Consider the following 18845-nt stretch of genomic DNA (forward strand, 5'->3'; position numbering starts at 1 on the left):
AAAAAAAAAAAAAAAAAAAAAAAAAAAGCATTATAAGAGAACCGATTTAAGAAACTTATTTACGCATTGCAATGAGTGCAATACTTTGACAGTCCCAATGCCTCGTATGTTATTTATCTATTTAAATAACACTGCCTTATTCAAAACATCCTGAAAGCGTATCACTGCGGTATTATTTTCAGAGCCTAACAGTCATATAAGGTAAGTATCTCACTGCTTTACACTTAACTCGTTTTTGACAAAAATCAGTACTGTTTCATTTTTAACTTTTTCTTATGGGACATTAAAAAGTAAACAGAATAGTGAACTTCTGTGTAGTGCTCATCCAGAGGTAGAAGTTAATTGATATGTGCTGTTCTTGTATAATCTATATGTTTACACACAACCCAGTCCCACCCGATTTTTATTTTTAATAAGTTTTCTTCCTTTTGCTGTGCTGGAGATGCTTGCTGGCCATAGTGCTGTACCACTGAGCTCCCTCCCCGCCCTGTGTTTTAAGTCTTCACTGAAGTGTGCGGTGTCGGCTGTGCAGCTCACAGGCGGATGTGCCTCGTCACACGCCCTGTCCTGGCAGACGTCTCTGCCTGCCAAGGTGCTGCCTGTGGCCTTCCTGGAAGTTGCACCCGAGCGTTTGTTCTGCAGCCCGAAAGGAATGGAAAGGTGTCCTGTTTCCAGTTGCTTTGGCGAAGCGTAGGATCTTCGCAACCATCTGCACCACTGCACTTATTAGCCCTGTGCCCCTTCCTGTGGCGACAGCACTTGCTATGGTTGTGTCGTGCTGCGATTTGTCTTCCATCCTTTTTCCCTACTTTTCTGTTGCTGCGTCACAAGCCACCACTTACTAACCAGCTTTAGCAGACTGACGGCTCCTTGCCGAGCTGAGCTTCTGCGGTTGTGCACAGCACGGCGGGGACCGCTCCTCAGTCTCCTTTACGGTGTTACCTGGGCTGGCCTGACGGGCAGAGGCCGGAGTCGTCCTAGGACTTGCTCCCTTGGCTGGTGGTTGATGCCGGCCGTCAGCGGGACCTTATCTTGGGTCTTCACAGTTCCCTCACACCCGGAAGCTGGGCTCCAGAAGCAAGCACCCGAGAGCAGGCAGCGGTGTGTGGTGAATGGCCTGTGCTCAGAGGTCGCAGAGCATCGCCCTCAGCTGCCTCCTCTGGGAGCACAGTCGCAGTAGCTGTGTGTGCAGAAGAACAGTGTTGCCCCCGCCCCAGCAACAGGCGGTCAGCGTCCCACTACGAGCACATGGACGGGGCAGCGAGCTCTGGCGGCTCTGACAGGGCCATCTGCTGGTCTCCTGGCCACAAGAATTTACGTCTCTCCTTGCACAAAATAAACTCAAACCCCTCTTCTGAGTGCCTCGCATCTGTGACCACTGAGGCATTAGCACGCGGTCTGGGATCTCCTGGGCGTCAGGAGTTGCTGGGATCTAGAGGGACAAGGTACATGACGCCCGTCCACACAGTGGCCAAGTGGGGTGCAGAGGTGGCTGTGGCAAGCCCTGCTGACCCCCTGACGTCCCTTCCTTTCCTGAAGTGAGGTCAGTCTTCTCCGCCGAGCAGCTTTGCCAGACTACTTTCTACCTGTAGAAGTTTGGGGCCTCCGTGACTCTTTATGTTGTGCTCTGTGTTCCTTCTTTCAGTCCAACCAATGTAATTTTTAAAACTGTGAGATTTTTCAGATTGATTCTCAGTCTACACTATTAGACAAAAACCACATTTACAAATCGCCTCAAGACAGGCCTTCCATGCCTGGGCATCTCCGTGAGGCTCCTGGGACACTGTCCTTCAGACGTCCGTGTGCCCTGTGTTTAGCAGGGAGTCTTCCTTCAGACCCTTCGAGGGACACGTGCCATTTAAAGGTTCTATGAAGTCCTCTCCTAAGACTTTCTGAAGACTTAACAAAGGGCTCATCTCTGGTCCAAGTAGCAGCCGCCGAACCCTCACAGGCTGGACGTGACTCTGGGGTCAGTTGAAAGCCCCGGAGCCCAGTCACCTACCTGTCTGTGGTCAGTGTGCCGTCAGCTGGGGCTCCTTTGCGTGGCGTCTCCTGGTTGGTTTCCTCACAGCACAGTGCCTGGGTTCTAAGAGCAAGTGTCCTTGCAGAACAAGACAGAGCTGTGGTGTCCACGTACCCTCATCTCGTAATTCTCAAAATGTCAGTTCTTCCAGCTTCTATCATTAACACAGCCGCAAAGGTCTGCCTCGGCACAGAGAGGGGAAACGTAGGAGGCTGGTGAAGGTGATGGCCATCCCAATGCAACATGTCACGTTCCTATTGAAGGAATCAGCTGCAACCTATAATTTCAGTGTATGTCTTATCCCCAGGTCTAGATTATTCACAGAAATATGCTAGTGGGAAAGAGCAATCAAGTATGGTAATAATTAACAGTACCAAGATTTCATAATATTTTTCAAAAATTGTTGGCAGATGTTGGGGAGCTGAAGAAATTAGTCTAACCGTTGCCAGCAAAACTTAATTCACTTCTTGACAGTGGTTCTCTAACCATTGCAATAGATAGTCAAGGAAAACAGTGCATTCATTACATGTGTAAATAATGTAGTTCAAAGGATGGTAATTAGGATTACATATAGGTTCAAACAGTGTTTGCTAAGATGATAGCTTTGTTCAAAATACTGTTAAAAAATTCTCAAGCATTTGTAAACCTCTGCTGCCTTCTTCTCCATATCTCAATCATAGCTCCTTGAAAATAGCTTATCTTAGCTGGGCATGGTGGCGAACGCCTGTAATCCCAGCACTCAGGAGGCTGAGGCAGGAGGATCACTGTGAGTTTGAGACCAGCCTGGGCTACACAGTGAGACCCTGTCTCAAAAAAAAAAAAAAAGAGAGAGAGAAAATAGCTTATCTTAGCTGGGCATGGTGGCGAACGCCTGTAATCCCAGCACTCAGGAGGCTGAGGCAGGAGGATCACTGTGAGTTTGAGACCAGCCTGGGCTACACAGTGAGACCCTGTCTCAAAAAAAAAAAAAAAAAAAGAGAGAGAGAAAATAGCTTATCTTCAGCAACCTAAAGGAGAGGAAATAAAAAGTGTGGCGATGCAATGTGTAGATGGACCAGTTTCCCATGATGAATTCCTGTAATGTGTATCGCAGACATAAAGAATGCTGAAGAATAAAGATATTTTAAAGGACAAAGAGGAGAAAGAACTTGTAGAGCTGCTTCAGAAAATGACAAGCATGATGGCATGAGTGTGCCCAAAGCAAGGGCGTATGCTGAGGGGGAGCGAGTGGCAATGTATCCGTTACCATAATAGTTGCTTTAGATTTAAACATTCACTGTGTTGCTGTCATACCTTGTATTAATGAAAAATTAAAAGGTTTTACTAGAGTGGGTTTTTTTTTTTAAACGTACTTGCTGTGTAGGTATAATGCTTTAAATCATGTCAATAGCAATAGTAGTTACAGGTTTGACTGTTAAAACAGATGCTAACAGGAAGCTTTGCACACTTCCACAAGTACACGTAGCCGCATGACCACCTCCAGCTGGGCGGGGCCGTGTGCTGTGACCAAGCAGTCTTCATCCCTTAGTGTGCTGTGCCCGAACTGAGGGAGGAAGAAAGCACATCCCTTTGAGGATCGGACTGGCAGATGTCACCGTAGGGAGGTTCCGAGATAACAACCGTGGAGAATAGTTTAGCTTTAAGCGAATACCTTCCCGCTTACACTGCACGAAGCAGCCTGGAGAGGCAGCAGCCGCGAAGAGCTCTGCTCTCAGTCAGCGCCAACCTCCTTATTCGTACAGTTTTCTCCTGGCCTTGATCTTTGGTAGACTTTGTGTGGTCACTGAGAGCATTTTCAGCATAAGAATTCTCTTTAACACTACACAGATCATCAGTAGTTTACAGAAAATCTTAAAAGGTAAAAGTTGATTTGGTTACTCACACTATTCGAAAATGTTTAGTCTGCCTTCCTTCAATCCAGGAGTGAACGGTTGGCATTATCTTCCCAGTCTCACTATAAAAACACTTTGCTCCCAGTAAACTTATTTCTGATCCTCTCTTGATTTTGATTTTCCTCTAAATAGGTCTCTCTTTCACAGCAATATAGTGAAATGTCTTGAAGGGGAAATTGTTTCATATGATAGTTTTGGGATAAAATGCCTGCCAGATTGGATCGATTGGAGCTCTGAATGCAGCAATATTGATAATAAGTGAAGGATATAGATTCCATAAGAACCTTTGGGTGAAATAATGTATCGCTCACAGGGCTGTTTTACAAGATGTCCGATGAGAATTCACGGCTTGAGAGTGAAACACCAACTTTAAAAGTGCCAAGTTCACTGGAAAGTACAAATACACCCCGGTCCCTGAGGCACAGAAAGGAAAGCTCGCCTGGGTGATCCAACGGCCTTTGGTCTGTATTTCTCAGAACACCTCACTGGATGGTCATTGTCTCCTCAGTGCTGCTACAAACACGTTTTGTTCCAAATAGGCTTATTTCTGAGTCTCCCCTTGATTCTGATGTCGCCATGGACAGTAACAGACCGAAATGTCTGTAGGGCTTCTGGGGAGGTTAGGCATAGAAGAGTCAGGAGAAAGGCTTTGTCTTCCCAGGAATTTTATTAGTGGTCTCCAAACATTCAAGTGCTTAGGAATCCCCTGGACGCAGAGACATAGAAAAACATTTTTCTGCACACAGAGCAGTTGGGTGGGCAGCAAAGAAAAGAAATATGTCCCATTCCAAGCCATGGTCATCTCCGATTTGATTATGAGTTGTCTTAACATGTTTTTCCTCAAAATAAAGTTCACTTCAAATTGAAACAAAAAATTTTTTTCCACGCCTCGGCCTCACAAATGCATCCTGGAGCCTTCCGAGGATTACTTCTGGTTCCTCAGGGACCAGCTGGGTAACTCCTGCCTGGCTCTGTGCCTCACTTTGCAGAAGCCCCTTGCTGTGGTTTGTGTCTTAGACGTCTGCCAAAGGCCCGTGTGCTAAAGGCCGGGTCAGTAGCTTGGGCTGCACTGGGTGCTCTAGGAGGAGGTGCCTAGTGGGAGAAAGGTCATGGGTGTGCTTTTGAAGGTGACGTGGGGACCCCTGGTGCCCCTCCCTCCACTTCTTCCCAGTTGTCATAAGGTGACCAGCTGGCCCACCACACCTTCCCACACTCCCTGACTTTCTGCTTTGCCGTAGACCAAGGTGACTAAGCCAGATGACTGCACGGAGACCTCTGAGACCGAGCCAGAATAGACCCTGCCTCTTTTCTGTGTGGGTTTTAATTCTATTAGCGCACATTTGCAGTTCATGCAGTTTACACTCATCTTGGGGAGTGGTTACATGTACTCACCACCACTTTTTTTAAAAAATCCCTTTCCCTCCCTCCTTCCTTCTCCAATTCCCCTACCCCATTTTTCATTCTTGTTGATATTTTTAGTCTTAGCTCATGTTATGGCACGCTGTGTTTACATTAATTGAGGTTACTAGGTTCCTGCACATGGCACATCTTTATTCTACTTATTTTCTCTTCCCCTCCTCCTCATCCCTCCTGCTTTTTCCCTTGGACCACTTCCCTGTTGCAAGAGGTCTGTCCCCTGTCCCCTTCTATGCATCCTTATTATTCTCTTTCTTTGTGCTTTGCCACACTCAAATGAAAGCTAATATAGGGCATTTAAGCTTGTGTATCTGGTTTATTTTACCAAACATTACATTTTCCAGGCACATCCATTTTCCTACAAATGTCTCAAATCTGTCATTCTTCATAGCAGAGTAGTACTCCATTACATGCAGATACCGCATTTTCTTAATCCAGTCATCTGTTGATGGGTACACAGGCTGCTTCCAGGATTCAGCTATTACACAGTGTGCTGCTGTAAACATTGGTGTGCAGGTATCATGTAGTATGATGTCTTAAGCTCTTTGGGGAAGATGCCTAGCAGAGGGATTACTGATCAGATGGAATTTCTAATTTCATTCTTTGAGAAATCTCCATAATGGTGGTACTAGTTTACATTCCCACAAACAATGAAGGAGGGTTCCTTTCCCACCACGTCTTTGCCAGCATTGGTTATTGTTTGATTTCTTAATGATTGTCATTTCTGGATTAAGATGGAATCTTAGTGTTGTTGTAATTTACATTTCTTGAGTGGCCAGTGTTGTTGAGCATTTTTTCATATATTTGTGCACCATTTTCATCTCTTCCTCCGTGAAGAGTCTGTTTATTTCTCTTGACCATTTCTTAACTGCATCTTTAATTTTAGGTGCTTTAATTTTTTGAGTTTTTTGTGTATTCTAGATATTAATCCTCTGCCTGAGGAGTAGCTAGCAAAAATGTATTTCCAGTCTATGGATTTGTTTCGGGGGTGCTGGTGTAATAAATGTTGTTTTCTATTCTTTAATTTTTAGTCTGTGAATATCTCTTTTGAATTAGATGAGTTTCTTGAATGCAACAGATTGTTGGATTGTACTTTTTGATCCAGTCTGCCAGTCTGTGTCTTTTGATTGGAGAATTGAAGCCATTAATATTGAGAGCTATCACTGAGATGTCTTGGATATTTACATCATCGCCTTCTTTGTCTGTTGATGCACCATTTGTTTTTCTTTTCCCAGTGTTCTTTGTTACTGTCTACCAATGGCCTCACTAGGTTCCTCTGTGTTGTTGTCTGCGTCCAATTCATTGTCTCTATCGAGAATGTTCTTGAGTATTTTCTCTAGAGCTGGTTCACGCTCATATTTCTGCTGAGGTGGTCTTTTGCATGGAAATATTTTATTTCTCCATCTGTTTTGAAGGATAGCTTTGCTGGTAAGTTAATCTGTGTTGGAAGTTATTTGCTCTCAGTGCTTGAAATACTTCATTCTAAGCTTCTCTGGCCTTAGGGGTTTGTGTTGAGGCAGGTGCTGCACCACTGAGCTAAGTCCCAAGCCCTTAAGGGTTTGTGTTGAGAAATCTGCCTCAATTCTAATTGGTTTACCTTTAAATATGATTTTTTTGTTGTTGTTTAACCCTGACTGCTTTTTAAATTCTATTGTGTACTTTTGTTTGCAGGATAGCTGGTCATTTAATAAGGTTATACATTGGTGGGCTTCTTTTTTCATCGTACTTGTTTGGTGTTCTATAATTGTCACTTACTTGTGTTTTAAATACTTTTCTTATATTAGGAAATTTTTCTTCCATGATCTCTGCAAGCATGTCAGTGAATCCATCTGTGCTATCTTCTAGTTTTTCTCTAACTCTGACTGCCTCACAGTGGTCTTGTTGTCATCTAGTCGCTGCCAGATAGTCTTCTCTTGTTCTCATATTTTCTTTCTAGCTTCTTTGAGTGTTTTATCACAATTCACTATTTTGTCCTCAATATCAGACACTGTCTTCACACTGGTCATTTCTGCATTGTATAGACTCTATAAAGTTTTGTATTGCAGTCTGACATCTTTTCAAGGATTCCATATCCTTGTTGAATCTGCCATTCAAATTTTGAACTGTTTTGTTTAGCTCGTCCAGTTTTTACCTATTTCCCTGATATTCAGTCTGGGCATATTGAGTGAAATTGCTGTGAACTTTTGGTTCATTTCCTCTTTGAACTCATCTATTTTCTTCATCTCTTCTATGAACTTTTCATAAATTTCTGCTACCTGATTTTTTTTTTTCTCCCTTTGTGACCCTTTCCTCTGCCTTAGGAGACTGGGGATATTTGGAGATTTTCTATTTCCTTGATTTTTCATTCTCACATATATACACATATCTATGTATAGAGTGCCAAAAAATGTATATATATATTTCAGCAGTTTGCAGTTTTCCATACTGATAAATGTCTGGAAGCTGAAAGCCACTACTCTGAGTACATCTTGTAATTGTAGAGGCCAAAGGTAATTTGTGTTAATTTATGGAAATACTTTATGATACTTTATTTAATAATTTATGTTAATAAAGTATTTCCAACAATTTATGGAAATACTTTATTTCTATAACATAATCCACATTCCTAAATAAATCAAGAAACACACACAAACTTACACCTATAACACGTCTGATGGCGCAGATTAAACTTCCGAGATGTTGCTCACATGATTCTCAGTAGCATCTGTCCCTGCCAGTCTGAGTGCTCACCCCGCAACTCTTCTGACCCTGCTCCAGCACAGACTCAGGACCTCTTTCCTGCAGTCTGATGAGTCCGAGCTCTGGGCTCAGGGACTCTTGCTGCCCCTCTCCCTGGGTGCGATGTGGAGTCGGCAGACAGGTTCACTGGCATGAAACTGTCCAGTGAGTCAGGACTAGTCCTGTGCACTCAGAACTGACCCATTACAGTGGGCTGCAGCAGCGCTGGTGGAGAAGTGACACGCATGAGTCCCTACAGGGGTCTCCCTTTAGCCCAGAGAAGACATCCACGGTTGTTGTGGAAGCATCGTAACAACCCAAGTCTTGACCCATGTTAACGTGCACTGAACGTGAGAGCAGTGTCTCCTCTCATGGTGAAAAACAGTCCAATCGCAGCTTTACAGAGTCACTCACCTAAAGCCCAGGGGGTGCGGACCAGGTAATGCCAGATGGGAGAAGAGAAAAGAAAAAGGAAAACGGTTTATTTTTCATTTAAAAAATGTTCAAACCATCTGCTCTGCGGTATGGGAAGGGGGTAGGAGGGGGTGCCCAGGGTTCCATGATGCTGAGGGCACGTTATTTATTTAGACGGGGATAACAGGGAAACGGTACAAAACGGATGTTGAGAAATGGGGATGAGGGAAGATTCAGGGATTGATACAAACACTAGAGAAAGAGCTAAAGGGGACAAAGGAAAGGGGGAAAGAAAAATTGAGAATGAATAAGACACAGGAAGAAGAAGTCAGGTGAGATACGGACAAAAGTAGGAGGGCTGCACAGAGACAAAGAAGAACTCCTACACTGAACTGCGTCGAACTCCTAAAAGAAACTACACTGGGAGAAAAAGGACAAAAGGATGAGAAGCGCACACCCCCAACGCTCATAAGAGAGGAAAGAAGAAAATAATGGGATAAAGGGAGGTGCAAAAAGAGGAAAACAGCAAAGAATAAACAAAGTAAAATAAGAAGAATACAGTCAAGTAAAGAATAATAAAAGAAAGTTCTCTAATTTTTTGGACGCACTGGGCTAAGGGCAGAGCTGGAAAGTCGGCGTGAAGAAGCCGCAGGGCTGCTGTGGGACCCAGGTTCAGTCGGCTTCCTGCGGAATCCGGCTCCTGCGCCGCTGTGCTTCCGGGTCCCTGGCCAGCTGCTGGCCGTGGAGCCGCTCTGGAAGTCACGTCCCGCGTTTTCCTCTCCAGTTGTCCTTGGTGTCGCTGTGCCTCCCAGCGCAGGCTGGCCCGCGCTCAGCGCCAGCCCCCCTCCTCCGCAGCGGGATCTGTTTCTTCAGTATCTCTTCATCTGCTTTCTCCTGTTCGTTCCCTGTAGCTCCCTCCGCTCACTTCGTTCCTCTCCAAGCTGTTGTGTTCCGGATCTGACAAGGTCTGGAGAAGCTGAGCTGGGGCCGCTCCCTTCTCCACCACTGTGGGACCTGCCTCACCCTTCCTCCTCCTAAGTTTAATTTCTCAAGTCTTTTTTCACAGAGACAAAACTCCGATAACATCCCTCTTGCTGCATGCGCTCCCGAAGGAGCCTGAACTTAGGGCTAAATGCTCACCTCACTGAGAACCTGCAGTACAGAATCTGCTCACACCCTCCGCTTAGAGTGAGTGAGTGGCCTCCAGAGGCCTAGAAACGTTGCCTAGCTTTGCTGTTCGTTATACATTTAGATGCATGTTATTGCATATTGAACAGTGTTTAAATTTACTTCGTAATTTATATGCTCAATGGACACATTTGTTTAAAACAAGACGATGAGTATCACGTCTCTGTGACCCAATCACACCCTTAGGCTTGGGGGCATCCAAATACACACGCTGCAGCGTTCAGCCCAGGCCCCCAGACTCATGTGATCCCTGTGCAGTCCCTCTCGAATTGTTGCCACAGTGCTAACGGTTTCAGTACTGTGCAAAAGTCCAAGTCCAAAGTCTCCTCTGAGATTTAAGGCAAACTCGTACCTGCAAGTGCCTGTGAAAATGAAAGAAAGTGAAACCGCACCAACATACAAAAGCACCGGGTAAACATTCCCATTCCAAAAGAGAGAAATAGGGCAATAGAAAACAGTGAGGCCAGACCAAGTAAAAGAATCAAGCCTGGCAAACGTTAAGTCCTGTACTTCCAGGCCCAGCATCCAGTCCAATGTGTGGCAAGATGTGAACTAAGCAGTCCCCACGGCACTGCCCTTGGAGTTGTAGCTCTCATGGCTTCTCTCCTGGGCTGGCTTTGCTCCCTCCTTGCAGGTTTTCTCAAACGATCCATGCCCCTGGCTTCTTCCACCTTCTGGGGTCTCCACTGCACCTTCGGCTTCACACTCACTCTTCTCACACCACCCTCTCGGGGCACCCTGTGGCCTCCCAGGCCTTCTCCAATCCGGGCGGAAGCCTCCCTGACCCCACAGCTCCTCATCCTGCCAGCACTGCGTGGAAGACGCCAAGGTCTGCCTCCAGCTGCAGCAGCAGCCGGCTTCCCTCTCTCTTGGCTGTAGGTCCAGTGCCTGCCTGGATGGCTGAGCACTCTGAACCCAGTCCAGAGGAAGGATTCTCTAGGCTGCTGCCATTCTGGAACATGGTGCCCTAGGGTTCTCTTCTCAAAGCAAAGGCATTCACCTTTGTAATTGTGAGGCTGTACATCAAGTTCTGCTGCATCTTGCGATGCCCTCAGGCCGTCTTTTCCATTACCCTGTTAGTTTTCAGCAACCAAGTTCTCGTCTGCTCTAGGTGGCAACTTTACCAGAGCTTCCTTTCTGACCAAACTCAAAACTTTTAAAATCATTCTGCTGGGCTGTTTGCTCTTGATTCTTAAGGCAGAGCTTGTTGAATGTCCCCAACAGTACTCATACCACCACCTCAAATTAGATTGCTTGAATCTTCCTCAGAAAGATTAATTAGTGCACTGCTCTTAAACTCAGGCTGCCTCAAAGTCTCGGGATATGAGCAAAATATACATGAGTTTTTTTTCCAGAACAAAACATACTTGGCCTGGAGCTCAAATCCTATGGAGTCCTTGTTCCCAACTGAGACCTCCTGAGCCTGATCTTTTCCCTTTGCTTTTTATCAGCACTCTGGTATTCTGACAGAATCTCCTATGAAGCTCGGCTTACAGCATCCCAAGGCTACTTCTCCATCTGGCATTTCCACACTTTTCCAAAGTCTTCCCACAAACCAGTTCCAAAAGCTTCTGAGCCACACGGCTAGATATTGTCACAGCAATGATCCGACTTTTCTGGTAGCAAAGTCTGTCTGATTTTCTCATTGCTGGGACAGAATATGCAATACCCACTGATGCTAGGAAGAAAGAAAGGCTTATTTTAGTTCCTAGTTTTTAGAGGTTTCAGTCCATACTCAACTGGTTCCAATGCAGGCAGCATGGCAAAGGGGCATGGGAGAGGAGAAATAGTCCATGGCTGGGCAGACAAAGCAGCAAGCAGAGAGCCTCCCTTCCCCATTTATTCCATTCAGGCAACAAGACTATTGGTTGGTGCCACCCACACCCAGGATAGGCCTTCCAATTTTCCACACCTAGAACCATGTTAAACCAAACAGTAGACTAATCCAGTTAGCACACACTTAATCTGGTATCACACACTCTGGATCCAGCCACCTCCCACAAGCCTCACCTATGAGCACATGAGGCTGGGGGGGGGGGCATCTAGACACAGACCCTAACAGTTGGCTGTAACATAATACTTCACAGTAAGTAACAGACTTACTTTTCACAGAAATCTATTTTTCACCATTTTGGAGACTGAGAAGTCCAAAATCAGGGACAGATGTTGGTGAGGGCCACTTCCTCGGGAGAGCGCCTTCTTGCTGAAGCCTCCTAGGGCTGAGAGAGGAGCCAGCCTCTAGGTCGCCGTTATAAGGTCATTAATTCCCAGTATGAGGGCTCTGCCAAATCACTTCCCAAAGGTCTTCTAATACTATCACACTGCCAATTCAATTTCAACATATATGTTTTGGGGGATCCAAAATTCAGGCCATAGCATATAGCAATACAGGCAGCATCGCCATTTGGCAGGTTCCTCCTTTTTCCTAACTTTTATTTTTATTACTGCATATTTGCAGCACACAACGACTGCAGTCGTCACGGAGAGCTGGCACACGCACATAACACATCTCACTTCTTCTTATGGCCCCTCCCCTCTCAAGCACAGTGAGTCTAGAGTCTCAAGGTGTAGCTCAGGAGGCTCTCGCTTCTGCCCCTCCTTGATTGCGGCACAGGCTGGCTGGCTGGGTGTCAGCGGTCAGGTGTAGCGGGTTTCAGAGTTCATCTGGAAGCCCAGCATAGTTTTTCTTCAGTTCTTTCAAGAGTTCTACAACCAGGAGAGGGCTCTGTTCTCTGCATGTGACTAACAGAATGTTGTTTAACCCACAAGCCATGCTCACACCATCAGCTGAGGTCTGGTGGAAGGGCCCTGGTCCCATCCTCCTCAAAACTTGATCTCGCACTGGGGAAAGTACACCTGTGTATTCATCAGTAGAAACAGCTGCACCATTAAAGACAACTGTGAAAGTAAACTGCCTCAGAATAACGAAACACAGAGCATTGCATCATTCCTGTTGTGGACCATGGATGCTCGGCTGACTTGGAGCCAACCTGTGATGACACTTCAGTGACACTAGACATTGGGGCTGTGCTGAATTCTGCCAGCAGCAGCGACTCGGAGGTGAGCACCAGGTGAGTCACGGGTATAAAGCTGAGCTTCCAGAAAGATACTAGGGTTCTCCCTCTGCACAGATGAATGGAAGCCAAGACTGAGCTGCAGACACACGTATGCCATTGCTCTCAAGGACCCTCGAGAATATTTACAGAACGGAATTCCTATCTGTTGGCTATGGCTTGGTCCTGTCCTCCGGAGGCCTAGTATGTGTTAGAGACTTACTTCTCCGCGAGAGCAGCTCCATGAGGGGATGTGAAGAGGTGATGAGAGGTGGGGTCCAGCGGGAGGTCCGAGGGCTGACTGAGTGCCCTCGGGAGGGAAGAAGGGACCCTGCTTTGGCTGTGGCTCCCTAGCTGGGAAGCCATGGGATCTCTCCTCCTACGTGTGCCCTCGCCATTGTGCCTCGAGGCCTTCACCAGAGCAAAGCTGCTGCTGTGCCTTTGAACGGCCAGAACTGTGAGCTCATTCAGCCTCTTCTGCTTATAGCGAAGGCTGTGCCAGTGTCCACTGCACGAACCAAGCGTGTCAGCACAGGAACGCTTCCCCAGGGTGCAGTGACGTCTAGGACGTCGGCAATCACTTAGGACTCTCTGTCCCTTCTAGACTCGGGGTAGACTAAGCATCTGCGGAGACTAGAAGATAAACCTAACATCTAAGAAGTTCAAAAAGAAAATATTAGCAAATCCTTACAATCACAATTGCTAAAAAACCTTAAAATATCCCTAAAGTTTTCTAAACACTTCTCCTCTCTTACTACAATTAACCCCAATAACAAATAAAACAATCAACACCTGACTAATCAACCTAAGACAGGGGCTTCTATCAAAATATCAAGACCATCTTTTCCTCTACAACCTACCTCTCTAACACCCCTCTACACGACCTCCCCTCATTGACTTACATGATATATATCTCTTCCTCAATTTTTATAATAGAGAAGGGGGATAGACTCGAAGTGTGGCCAACAAACACAGGCAAGTTCTGGTGCCTGTTGGGTTGGAAACTCCGACCTCCAGATGATGACTCCACGTGATGTGGGCCATAAAATGCTCCCTGAACAATGCCTGGCATATATGATAAGGGCTTCGTACACGTCAGCTTTCTGAGTCATTTTAATGAAAGTGCACGTGAAATTGTGCTAAATTTTGTGCAGAATTACAGTAAAAGATGTGGTTACTACTTTCAGTCAGCTTGTAAACCAACAGGTGAACATTGGAAATCATTATTTCCTAAATAGTTACAGTTAAGGACAGAGGAAAAGTAATGTGTTTTAAAGAGAACCACATCGCCTGGAATATGAACGTTCTTCAGTATTGTGAGACCAGACGATAGCAGAGGGAAATGGGAAAATGAATGTCAGCCCCCCAAAAATCAAAGCAGTGGAAGGGCGAGGAGGGTCTGAGGGCTCCTCTGTGAATGCTTTTAACTCTGTAAAGTTTCTTTCCAGTGCATTTAGACACAAGGTGTCAGCACACCCTTGGGCTCAGTTAATTCTCATCTGAGCTCCCAGATACTCAGTCCAAAGACAGCGGTGCACCTCAGTTTCTCTACTTGGGTGGGCATTCTGCCTAGTTATACAGTACAGTGCTGACAATCTTTAAGCACTATAATATATACTCAAAAATAATACTAGGACAAAGCACAAAGCCATAGGGAAGCTATGAAAGGTATCCAATGGGATTGCATAACAAATCATATGGATTTCACAGAAATAATTTGCATGTCATAAACCCTAATATGATTATGAATAGTGTGTAAGGTTTTTTTCTTATTTCAGGCCCAATTAGAAGTCATATGTCTCAGAGCATTACTAATAGAAGCCATTTCTACAAAAATGTTATCTCTAACATGAACCTGCACAGCCTTAAGGAGAATCCGCACGGCTGATTCAACAGTGAGTGAAAGACTATGATTTTCTAGATTGCTGTTCTTATAAGAGGTGTTTTGTGTATTTGTGTGTAACTCTCCACTACCTGTCAGCACATTAATCCACTCATGGTGCTTGAAAATAAAACAGGACACTACGTAATGATGAAAGGGTTAACTCACCAAGAAGAACGAACGGTCCTGGACGTGTTTGCACTGAGACCAGAATCTTTGCTTTCATCCTGTTATTTTCTTAGGCTAAGTTTGTTGCATATGAGTATGTACATTTTTAAACTTGTGGCACATCTTGCCATATTGCCTTCCAGAAAGGTCAAAGATGTGTGATCAAAAACCATGGTGAATGTTTAAAAATTTTTTAAACCTTTACAATAAGAGACACGTTACCACTGATCTCTATCAAATACTCCAACACATTTGGCCTGTCACCTTGCCACTTTGGGGAGAACTTGCAGTACTGGAAGCCTCTCCTGAGTGTCTTTAGCTGCCCTGTCATGGCCACCTCCATGTACTGAGTTGAACTGCGGTGTTTACCTCATGTGGTCATTTAGACTTTTGGGATGAGTCCACATTCACATGGTACCAGGTCCAGTGGGTAAGGTGGATGAGCACACACTGCAGAGTTTCTATTTGCTAGAAATTGCCACTGATGCTGTGAATCTACTCAAGACTTCAAAGCAGCCAGAATGCACAAGTAGAAAGACATTCATGAAAGGGGATATCCAGAGCTGCTTCAGAAAATGTAAAGAAACGTGGAATAAATGTGTCTGCCCTGAAGGGAGTATTGTGAGGGGGATTCATGGCCATGTGTCTTTTCCCATACTCAGTTTTTACGTTAAATGTGGATCGTATTTTTATCATGCCACATATGCTCCTAGTGAGAATGCATGAAAATATCTCCTCTTTTCATGTTCACCTAAACCAGATGACCATTCCATCTAAAATGGTTTTTAAATATAGTTGTTGCTTTCAATTTCTCCTACTATTAGCAACTAAAAAAGCATAGGGATTTTTAAAAATCTTTTTTTATTCATCAAATTTACTGGTACATTTTAGGTACACATTATGGTCATACTCATCACTGGGATTTTGTACCTGTGCACGATGTGTCTTGGTTCTTGTTTTTTCCCATTCCGCTTCCCTTACTTCCATATTTACAGAAGCTGCGTTTTCTTTCCTCCTTCTTTTCTCATTTTTTCTTTCCTTTCCCCCATCCCCCTACCTTCCCCTTTGAACCTTTTCTTCCTATTTCACATTATCTGTTATACATTTTGGCCCTCATTTATACTTTCAGTTTCTCACACGAGTGACAGTTCAGTATTTACACACGTGTGTTCTATTTATTTCACTGAAGAGTATGGCCTCAAGGTGCATCCATTTAGCTATAAATGTCTCTAGTTTATCTTTCTTTATGGCTGAGTAGTACTCCATTTTGTAAACAAACAAACAAACAAACAAAAAAACATCTTTTTTTATCCAGTCAGCAGATGATGGGCAATTGGGCTGTTTCCAATATTTAGCTATTACAAACTGTGCCACTATAAACATGGGTCTGCATATATCGCTGTGGTATGATTCTTTTAATTTGGGGAGAAGATACCCAGCAGGGGAATAGCTGGATAAAACTGGACATCTAATCCTAGTTTTTTGAGGAATCTTCACACTGATTTCTGCAGTGGTTACACCAGTCTACAGTTTCACTAACGGTGGAGCAGGGTTCCTTTTTCCCCACAGCCCCTCCAGCATGTGATATTGGTTGAGTTCATGATAGCAGCCATTCTTTCTAGGGTGAGATGGAATCTCAGCATTGTTTTCATTTGCATCTCTTGAATAACAAGTGATGTTGAACATTTTTCAATATGTTTATTTACTGCTTCTAAAATCTTGTATCTGCTTTGAAAAATTAGTAAAAATAATGTTAGTTATATGTAAGCTAGTGCTTCAAAATGCTTAGGAATGATTCAAAGATTTTCTTTGAAATTTGATACTGAGTGGTCATTTCAAACAGATGTGTGAGAGAGAGAGGGAGAGAGAGAGAGACAGAAGGAGCGAGGAAGAGAGACCGAGAGTCAGCCAAAGTAAGTACATTCTTCCCTAATAACCTTATCTCTATCATCAAATTGTCACATCACTTAATAATGATCAAATCATCTTTTTCTAGGTAGGTTGTTATCTTGCTCAAGGGTAGGGATTTTGTGAGACATATAGTTTTAAATATCGCAGTTACAGAGTCTGGTACACCATTCACTAAATGGTGAAGGAAGACTAGAATGAAGTAAGAAATGAGGGAAGAGCTGTTAAATTCATATCCAAATAACATTAATGTCAATTGGCATAATCTCACTAGAGGAAGTTAACTGTACTTATTATTTACTGTTAACCTCTTGGCTGTCTTAGTAACTTTTCTTTGTTTGTTTGTTTTTGGTACCGGGGATCAAACTCCTGTCTTTTGTGCTTACAAGGCAGGTGGCAGAATCCCTGAGCTAAATCCCTGGCCCCTTAGTTACTTTTCTTGTGGTTGAGACAAAATACCCAAAACCCAAAGTGAAAGGAGGACAGGTTTATTTAGCTCACAATCTGTGGATGTTTCAGTCCATAGTTGGGTGGCTCCAGGGAAGGGTAGTGTGGCAGAGAGAAACAGTTCATGGCAGGCAGAAGGCAGAAAAAGCAGGCAAGGGGTGACCACAGCTCTTCCTGTCTCTTATGTCTTATCCAGGCTACTCAGGGTGGGCAGCACTCACACTCTTAATCCGAGTGCCCTGGAGCCCAGCACTGCACTGTGAACAATCCCAGCGCCACATGCTCTAGACCCAGCCACCTCTGCAAAGCCCCACCTGTGACCACATGAGGCTTTGGGAAACATGGAGACAAAGCCATAACAGCGGCTTTTGAATTAATTGAGTAGATTAAAAATCCACATAAAGCACACTGCAGATGCCTACCTAGGGCCCAGCAGAGTGTCCAGGAGTGCTGTAAACACCCACTGGTAACCTGAGTTTCACGTTATTGAGGAATCAGGACTGGGGGATAACTGCCAGAATGTCGCATGGGAGCAAATCAGCCCAGTATCCAGAAACTGCACCTCCTTCTGTCCTGACTGTTTTGTTTTATTAGAATGAGGGTAACATTTTTCATCACCATTAGGATTTTATATTTGTGTAAAACGCTTATAAAAGCTAATCAAATGGGGATTCCATTTGTAGGAAACTCCTGCTTACCAGAACTTTGCTTGGCTATTCATAGTAATGATTCTGAAGTATGCAGTGCTTCAAAGTGCATCCTGAATTGTCAGGAATTTAATTATATTACTATCGATCTATACAAGGTATTTAAATTTGAAACTGGGGTTGTGTGTGGGATCAGCAGTGACGTCAGAGCTAAAGTTGATTTTAGAGATTATGAGATTCGACCACGACGTTGCACACAGGTGAGACTAAGGTAGGGTAGGTGACCTGTCCAGAGGCCCACAGCTAGTTAATGTCAAGGCAGAGTTGGAGCCCAGGTTACGGAGTCCCAGCTGGTCAAAGAGATTGACTGACTGAGCTCTCTTTCCTCGGCTGACCTTAATTCCTTATCTAGAGAGCAGAAATGTTTCTATAACAGATGCAAAAGAATTACAGTCAAATGGCTAATCATATTAACCTCTGTGGTGAAAAAATTAATTTCCTAAGGTCTGAATATTGTGAGATCAGATGTCTCAGAACAAACTATACTGCCTAGGATCTGCTTATCTTTTTGTGGTCTACTTGTGGCATGAAGCCAAACATCCGGTACCTACTTATTCGCTGACAGTGAAGAACGATAAATATGAACAAGAAGTAGCTCAGGCCTCTTTCTTTGCACACCTGATGATCGTGTTGAGCATCTCTCTCTCATTAATAGCTTGCTATGAAATCCCTCGACACCAGAGAAGACTAGCAATAGATTGGTAAGGATGTGATACCTGACTGTGGGGCCTTCTGCCAGCAGAGATGTTTTTCAAAGATTTATCTTTCTCCTGGAGTAAATATCATATTTTAATTATTCATAGTATGTCTCCTGCTTTACCACAATCTTTCTTGGAGAACAGCAGTGCTTTAAGGCTCTTCTGTTACGATAAGAGTGTGAAGGGTGAATAGAATCTATTTATTTTAGCATTTCATTGTTATTCTGGGGAAACAAAATTAAACATGATTTGCAAATGCTGCAGTCAGAAACAACAAAAGATGTAAGGTGAGGTGACAGAATGATACTGCGTGCATACCAGAGGATATACA

At 44.3% G+C, this 18845-nt stretch overlaps 1 protein-coding gene across 1 annotated transcript in view; it reads left to right on the forward strand.

Annotated features, from left to right (window-relative positions):
- Window positions 1-1686, forward strand: part of Syt14 (synaptotagmin 14) — a 160753-nt gene extending 159067 nt beyond the window's left edge. The window contains exon 7 of the transcript XR_004516695.1: window positions 1047-1686. The gene's annotated coding sequence lies outside the window, so the exon portion shown is untranslated. The remainder of the gene's footprint in view (window positions 1-1046) is intronic.
- The last annotated feature ends 17159 nt before the right edge of the window (window positions 1687-18845 follow it).

Source organism: Fukomys damarensis, unplaced genomic scaffold (genome assembly GCF_012274545.1).
Source record: "Fukomys damarensis isolate Sample0158 unplaced genomic scaffold, DMR_v1.0_HiC HiC_scaffold_11, whole genome shotgun sequence".
Lineage (NCBI taxonomy): Eukaryota > Metazoa > Chordata > Mammalia > Rodentia > Bathyergidae > Fukomys > Fukomys damarensis.